The sequence below is a fragment of the Daktulosphaira vitifoliae genome, unplaced genomic scaffold (genome assembly GCF_025091365.1).
Source record: "Daktulosphaira vitifoliae isolate Bord-2020 unplaced genomic scaffold, ASM2509136v1 Scaffold_99, whole genome shotgun sequence".
In the NCBI taxonomy this organism is placed as follows: Eukaryota; Metazoa; Arthropoda; class Insecta; order Hemiptera; family Phylloxeridae; genus Daktulosphaira; species Daktulosphaira vitifoliae.
Window position 1 is genome coordinate 18,692 of NW_026099668.1, and position 9,330 is coordinate 28,021.

A 9,330-nucleotide genomic window follows, 5' to 3' on the forward strand; every position below is an offset into this window, starting at 1 on the left:
AATTTTGAAAGTGTCCATTGCTTTTCGAAAATTCGATCACTGTCTGCAAACGGTACTGCCGTCTGGCTGTATAATATTCAGATATCGATCATTGCATTGTATTTTATTAATTAACTATATCTCGTTGGACGTTAACAATTTCTCCCCAATTCGAAACAAAAAATTATCGAGGTCGTCGTGCCATTCGACATTTGTATCTGTTTTCCGACTTGACTTTGGTAAATTTCTTCAAGTCAATGAAATTTACTGCAATGCGATTTCTACGGCGTTTGCCGTTCACGTTAAATTTATTGTTTGTGTATCTGGTGACTTAATCGTTGAAGAGTTGTACGCAAAGTAGTACCGGAGCACCACAGTCGGTCTCCGAACGGGACTGACTCGCAGGAAATAATAGAATAAAAGTGTCGGCGGTAGTTGGCCGGTAAAGTGCAATGCGGCGAATTTGACCGGAGGCGGCGGCCGAACTCGGACGACCACAAACAAGGGACCACCGACACGGTAGTGGCGGATGCTGCGAAGGGACGTGTGTGAATGTGTAGCAACGAAAATCGGGGTCGGAACCGTTGTCGAAAGTGTGAATTAGGGTAGTAATAACACTTCATTAAACTTCATCAAAAGGGCAACGCAGTAATTCGCCAACAAAACCCTCCCCCGCCTTCGTGCCGAATCGAAAAATAGCACATCAATTAGTCAGGCCATGTGCAATGGGTCGTCGACATTACACACACTCGAACTGCTCGTGTATCGCACACAACTGTGTTGTTGTCCCGTTTTCAGCATTCATTTACTTATTCGTTTGACAACAGCCACCGTAATTCCGATAACTTGTACACGATAACTTTTTACACGTATGTTTAAATTCCATTGAACGGGTCAAAATCAATAAAAACGGCGAGTTTGCACGGTCATAAAAATGTTGTAGTCACAATGATATGCAAAGCGACAGGGCCGTCGTTTGTCCGATCGTGTACGCTCGTTGATACAGAACAGTTTCAAACAACACGATGATTGAAACGGTTTTGTTTATAATGCCTTTGAATAAACGCCACATTTAGCGTTTCAAGTAATTTGAAATCAATTAGATAACAAAAATGTCGTCTAGATGACGCAATGACGTTTGAGGGAAAACCCATCTAAATGGAAGGTAATTTATTTTTATCCAGATGAATTTCAGATAATTATTATTTTTCAACTGTTAATAATTTTCATAACGTTTTTCTTCCCTCCCTCTAAATAACATTCTATTTTGCTATCAATAATTAAGAAAGTAGTTGGGTTGGGTTTGCCATAGAGGTAACGAAATATACAACTACACTAATTAACTTTTTATAATTCATCTATAAAATGTACAATACTAAATTATTGTACATCGATTTCATAGTAAATTCAATTTCCATAATGACTATTGTATAATTGTAAGGCTTGTTGTTCAACATTTGATTGAAGTGTCTACTTTGTCTGATATTTATTATGCGAATATAAACGAATTAGTGATTTCTTTAATAAATTTTCCTTTTATATTTCTATAAATAAGTGTCATGAGATTTCTTTTAGAATTTTAATCTAAAGAATATATTTATGTCATTCTGTTTTATAATATTCACGTTTTCCACTATTGAACAACGACAAAATTTATACTTGAAAGGCTCATAATGGATTATATTGAAACGTATCGAATATATTTAATATTTATACATTTATATTAGTCGATTATTGCTTTTAGTTAACATTCGGTTGACTGTTAAAATATTTAACAATTTTCTATTTGATAATGGAATCTATACGAGGCCAATGAACACGTTTTAAATTATTCCACGAACATAATTACATTTTGAATTTGACCGTATCGTTTCATTAGTTCAACATGTATATAAATAAAAGTATAAAACGACATGAACTATTAGTCATGTTTTAAGTATTACGTTTTTCCTATTGTTTTAGGACACTAACTAATTTCGTGGATGTTCGTCCTTATTCGAATACAAAAAAAAAACATGAATTGTCAAATCCAGAGTAATTTTTACTAAATGTAAAGCATGTGATTTGTCCACAGTGCTGTTTTTCCGTGACCCAAATATGTTGTAAATTTGTCATTGCGATTTCAAGCGATTTGACAAATGGACCGCTGATACAAAAATAGTATCTCATTGGAATCGACTGTTACATTTGACCTGAACATGATGTTGCACAGTATGGTATACTTAAAACGACTTGGAAAATTTAATGCGATTGTTTTCGCTACGTGGTTTTTTGTGAAGAATTGTCGTCGAAGGCTGTGATTGATCAATCATCGTTCGCGTGGGACACGGTACATCAATAAGAATGGACAGCAACGAGTAAAAAGATTGGTCGAAGACGAGGAAGATCAGATTATAGCGATTTTTTATTGCTAGTGTCAATTTTCCGAAAACGTACAGCTTAATTCGTCGTTATATTGTTTGAAAGCCCACTATGGCGTGCGTATAGAGTCTTTGAAAGCACTTTAATAGGTTTTACTAACAACAACAAAAAAAAAAAAAAAAAAAAAAAAAAAATTAAAAAAAAACGTAATGTAATGAAAAATTCATGTACAAGTGTTATAGCACTTGATATCAGGTAAAACTTTCTGTGCATATAGTTGTTCGTGTGAAACCAACATTATAATTTGATTTTTAAATCTTATAAATGCATTTAGATTTTTTTATTTTTATAGTATTTTACANGTTTTAAGTGTACGGTTATTGTAAAAAGAAAAAAAAATTAAAGTAATAAAACCAAAACTATTACGACGTATAACGATTAAAATGATAGAAATATAAGTAAGAGAAAAAATAATATTACTCTATTTGTGAGGGTTATTATATTCTTTGCTGAGAGAAGAAAAAATGTCGCAGTAAACACTTGTCACGTTCGTATCCACAACTGCCACCGGCACTGTTGTAATAAGGTTAACAATGGCACGCGCCTCTGTCTCGTTCTAAAACTAATTCTCGGCTAATTTACCTCAAGTGTCATCTTTAAGAAAAAACTATAGCAGACTGACGAAAAAATAACGTTTGTGTGCGTACGACGGAGACTAATAGACTTATTCTTGCACAATTATCTTTTCGAGTTCTCTAGCGCGACTGTCATGTGACAACACCACTTTATACATACAAGTAAATTAGTAATTTCCAAACGGTTATGAAGAAATTCAAGATAAATGTGATCATATCGAATACAATAATTGTGACGACTTTCAGTAACACAACAAAAATAAAACATGTCCTCCAACGACACTTCACCGCCAAACAAATCAATCTCGGCTACGTTTGAATATCTTTTATTGTGTAAACTATTGATTGAATACGGTACGTGTGAACGCTTTTGTAAGCCGGACATCAAACATAATAAGGATACGTCGCTATTAATAGTAATAATATATTAATTTATATATTACAACTCTTGAAGGTCGACTATGTAATTAGTTTGGAAAAATGAAGAAAATTATATGGTCATTGTATTGTATTGTGTAGGCAAAAATGCTGATGTTACTAATGTCAACGACAGCGTGCCATTGTTATAATATTATTACTATTTATTTCGGTTGCTGAACAGGTTTATTATAAAACGACGATGAAAATAATAACAGCTATTATTACGATTTGATTTCCGAGTAGTGCGATTTTTGTAATGAATACATCTTATGGTTTTACACAGCACAAAGTATAAATTAAGTCAACATCATTTCCGGGGTGCAATCATCTACTAACACTTCATTAACTATGTAAAAAATGTAATTAATCAATGTTTAATGTGTTAATAAAATTATTAATAAAGTAATAACGAAAAAAAAAAAAGATTTTGAGAATTGTCAATCAGCATATTATTTTCAACAAATTAAACTTCGGAAATCCGAAAAACAAGTATATTAGTATTATGTTTTTACTGTGTAATCATTTAAATGGTTAATCATCAAACTGAATATGCAACAGTTTTTAATATCTCCTTGTATTAATTGTTTAAAAATATTTTAACATTGATTAATATTAAATTGATGAGTTTGCAAAATTTATGTTACAAAAAAAACCAACCGTCAAAATGTTAATTATTTTTGATTAATTTTCGAAAACGTATAAAATGTCATCTATTTACCTTGTTTATAACTTTTTGTTTTTTTATTGAGACTTTTTTGGCATCATCTTTGAAATTGTGCACTACGTAAATATTTAATAGTATAAATTAATTTCAATATACTTGGTGTTTTCAAATGTTTATACGACATTTCATAAGACATGAAGAATATATTGTTTTACCATAATCATGGAAATGAAATTTATCTTTTATTGGCAAAATATGTTTTGATAGTTATTTGACATGGACCATTTTTCAGAAAGTGCCTTTTGGCATGCAGATTCCAATTAGTAGAAATACTATTTAGGACAATATACTTTTATCTATTTTGGTTACTGGCTAACAACTCATAAAAACTTAAACTAAAAAATTGCTAAATCCAAAACGAACTGAACTTGGAATATCTAATAAAGTTTAAAATATAAATAGTTAAAATATTTGAAGTAGGGTAGTTAATCTAAAATGTATAAACCAAGTTCGTTTCGTAAATGCGTCAATTCGATAGTCCGACTGAAAGCTTTTGACCTGATTCAAACATTTGTTTTTAAATTGATTTTAAATCTGTTGGGACTTTTTTTTTGTTAGTCGGTCCACCATAAAGTTTAAGAGTAGCAATGCTGCGTGTCGATATTATCAAATCCAAAACGTTGTATTTGTTTAGGCCTCACATCAATAATTGGAAATGCAATTCTAATTAAACTATGTTACTTTTCAATAGCGTGATACGTCTTTTATCGGGCGATAGTAGTGCAGTTTAAACAAGAATATAATTAATCTTGTCGTTGTGTACATACAACAAAATGTTGTTAACCGTTGTCACACGTATACTCGAAGGAATTAAAATACTGAGATAATAACTTAAGAGTCTTTTTAATGCGGTATACAGGACGTTGTCCATTTCATGTGTTATTATAACGCGTGGCGGTAACCCAAGCTCCTTTTTTTTTTTTTACACGCACTTTGTACTCTTCGGAAAAGAGAGGATCATTGGATCAGCAATGTTGTTTAGCAGCTTAGTGGATGTCACTTACCGAACCAGTGGTTATAACCCAGTCGGACCGCCCACGTCGTTATACGCAATCCGATCTTGGGTTCTGTCCAAACCGATTAGTACGTCCGTCAGGCAACCGGCTCCTGAACCTCTCTTTTTATAGGTAAATACCTGTGCATGCCACCACCTTCAACACCACAGTTGCAATCACGCAAGCACTTGTACATAATCGCTTTGATTTACCCAACGGTGTAATGTTTCTAACATTGGTAAATGGACTATCTGTCTTAATGAGAAAACGTTTTACCGAAGAGAGTATTTTTTAATAGAAATATTACTTGGGAAAACTTTGAACCAATTACGCCTAATGAATAACACACAAAATTCATTTGAAAAAACTAAAATTAGCTATCGCTTTGGTTCGTCTGTTTGGCATTTAAGTTAAAATATTATGTAGATTTTTCGAACAGTTATCATATTGAACATTTCTATTAAAACTTATCAATATTATCGATTAGAAGTTAACTATGTAAAACAATAAATAAATTATGCACAAATAAACAACATATCCAACACCGCAATAGTTAAAATTGTCAAGTTGTGCTTGTGTTGTAAAATATTAATTTTTCATTTAAAAAAAAAAAAACAAAAATATTAATTTGTTTAAAGTACTTTAATTTTAAAAAGTGTTTGCTTTGATTGCGCGTGATGTGCTTGAAAAATATACAAACAACATTTACAAGACGGAAATCTCGGACCCTCTTAGTATATTTACTCCCTTTTGTGAGTTCTTCTATCAAGGGAGTTGTGATACACCGCACTTATACACCACAGGGTGTATATAGAAAGTATGTTTATTAATAGAGGAGGAGGAGGCGGCGAAAAAGGAGCACTTGAATGAACATAACAACACTCAACTAACACGCGGATGGGGTGGTTTATTGGGCTAATATAGACGTATAATTTTTCATACTAGTAACGAGCTCAATATAATTTTTTATTATAGGTATGGAAAAAATTACCCGCTTCGATTAGCGAAACAGTAAACAAGTATGCATATTTAATACGTCTGAATTTATATTTAACCGAGTTGATTTTTTGCAGTCTTAAACCAGTATAATTACAGTCTACCGTTTCATTATAAACTCATGCGTAGAAATTTTAGTTTATAATATAAATAAAATCATATTATTCACAAGGTTAAATCGTTTGATTTCGACCACTCCGAATTATACGTTGTTGATTTTTATGGAATACAAAAATAATTCAAAAATTGTTGCTGGACAAACGCGATTTTTTATTACGAGTACAGCTTTTATCAATAACACTGTTTGATAGTATTGGTAGGTAATTTTCGGTTATTTAACTGTTGAAATGCGTATTTATTTTCAAATACAATTGATCAACATATTCTTCAATAGTTTTGTGGAACTAATTTTAGAGAAGAAAAACTAGTTTTCGCGAAGGGTTAGCTCGAGTTTTTTTTTATAAATCGCTTAATAAATTCACCATAATAAAAAGTGATGTTTGTAGAATCGCTGCGTTTCGTTAAAACTCGATATTCATAATACGTTACACATGCAATGAAACACGATCCGTTATTTTACGACCATTCATACAAGAACATGAACATCCGCACTTGGAAACTAGGTTCGTATTTTTACCGTTTATCTGTGCAGTAATGTTTTTAAAACGTGTTCTTGTCGTGTTAATTAGTTGTACTAACGGAGGGGGAGGGCGAAACATAACAAGGGTCATGCGATAAAAATCTTCGTTTGTATTCGGCGGGGGATGTTTGAACGTCCGGTTTTACTGTGGACCAGGTACCTCAACTCGTTGAGGTCACACGACTCAATTCGGTTTGATTTTGTTCCAACTTGAATGTTATTGTTATTTATACAGATGTTATCTGCGTACAAAACGTTCTACATGATGTATTTTAATGAAAAAAAAAATAAATAAATGACTTGTCTTTTACAACGTGCGTATTTCTCGTGTGTTGTGAAGTCATCGGATTGATTTCAATGGGTAATGAATTAGAAAACTATGTGGATGTTGTGGTCATAGAGTGTGGATTTCAGGTGTTTTCATTGGCGTGCACAGCACAAAGCACCGTGGCGTTTCCCCGTGCGGTTCATCTGTTATCAGACACGTTTATGCCAGTCGTTGGTGTAAAAAGTACGGGACTTGCAGAGAACAATCTCAGTACAACGAGCTATCGTATTCCGCGGTTTGTGCGGTATTCGTTTTTCACATGGTTGCGACCCTTGCCGAGGTCTAGTGTATGGCTGCTGCTGCGTGAAGTGATCTGCATGAGAAAAAAATACTTTTTATTCGCCCCAGCAAGCGCTGTGTTCATTGGGGTAAAGGCTTAATGAGAACAACAGAATGCGACGGGCCTCGATTAAATTTACAACCACAGTGCGCTGTCTGCCAGCACAAGTACTACCAGTGCGCGGATCATATTTTTATTAAAAACAAATTAAATCCGAATTACAGTTGATTGTTGTGCGCTATTAGCGAGCGCACGATTATTGTTTCTTGACTGTTAACCTTAAACAATTGTCTTGTCAACGCACACAATAGCAATGAACGGTAAAACAACTGACGATTCTCATATTATATTGTAGTGGTGAACGTGATACGAGCAAGCAAAGAGAATAAGTGGATAATAATTACTTCGACGGACAGACCGAATTCCAAATCGAGAAAGTACAATCATTTCGATTTGGTCACTGTGGTGGTAATGGATTAACAAAAAAATCTCATTACTAACATAATAACACTACGGTTGATGCGGTATTAAAAGTTATTAACACTTTATTTCGTTTTTTTGTTTTACAGCGTACCGCCACAGCAGCAGCAACAATATGATTGATGTCCACTAACCGTTAGTACTTGGGATTCAGAATGAAAAAAATCAAAAATTCCATTAATGCTTCTTAACCGCCCCGCCGATACATTTTGAACAAGTAATATTGCGCGCGCTTTATTCGTTATATTTTCTCGTTCATTTTATTTTTTAACACTCCGGCGGAAAGTCGCAGTGGGTTTCCTCTCGCTTTTCCATCTGCGCTCCCTCGTGGATATCCAGATGAAAAAAATAAACGTCTAAATGGGTTTCCGCTCTGTCGGCCGGAAGAATTATATTTGGTTTTCCCGCCTCCGGCCACTTTGATAATATGTAATAATATCGAGAGAGTGTAAAAGAAATTACAGTTCGCTCTTTTTGCCCAATCAATCCCCACCGTGTTAACTCTCAACCCTTTTGCTTTGACGTCGCCTATCCCTTTGCGCATCTTTGTACCGCATACGCCAATTTACCACACTAAGGAACACGTATCGCATTATGATTATTATTTCAGCAAAGTTTATCGAAAACTGTCGGAAAATGTGCCATTTGTCACTTGAAATTGCAGTAATGACGACTCGTTATCTTGAGCAGAGTACATTTCAGTTTCAACCATCGAAATACATTACTTACATTTATCTGTATTTCTACATAATTCTCAAGAAATCTACAATCTGGCATTACAAGTGAAGTGAAAAAAATAATCCTGTATAATTTTTTAGGGTTATACAGTAACCAGTTTCACATATCTGACCGTAATAATTTATATCAATAAAATGACGTTTGATTTGTATACAGAAGTGATCTAATTATCACTGTATTTGACATTTAATATTTATAGAAATTATAATCTAAGCATCGTCACTAGGAAATAAAGAACACTTGTGATGATTGTAAATAATTGTATCAAAATAAGCCACACTTATACTACATTAGATCAAATTTTACATTAAATCAAAGCGTTCATCATTGTAAATGCGTAAAAGCACTAAAGAAAAATTTTGCTCAAGTATTAAAAAATACCTAAAATTTTATTTTAAAAAACATGTTATGTCAAAACGTGATATCATTCTTAACTTTTTCAACAATAGCTGATATTGTCAATGAAAAACGTTCTATAATAAAGTCTTTCTTAAAAACTGTTACTGTCTATGAGTAAAAAACCCAGCACAGGGGGGTCGCGGCACAGTTGTGACGTGGTATAGTTGGATCTAGTATAATGATATATGACAGTGATTAAAATCACTATCAAAAATAAACGCTTCGATGCAAATCTTTAGATAGTGTTTAATTTTAAAAAAATTGGTGTTTTATTCCAAAAGCTACTTGATTTGCTGGTTCCTTAATATCTCGATTAAGATAAAGTATGTCGAATGAAAAAGGGTTTATTAAAAAA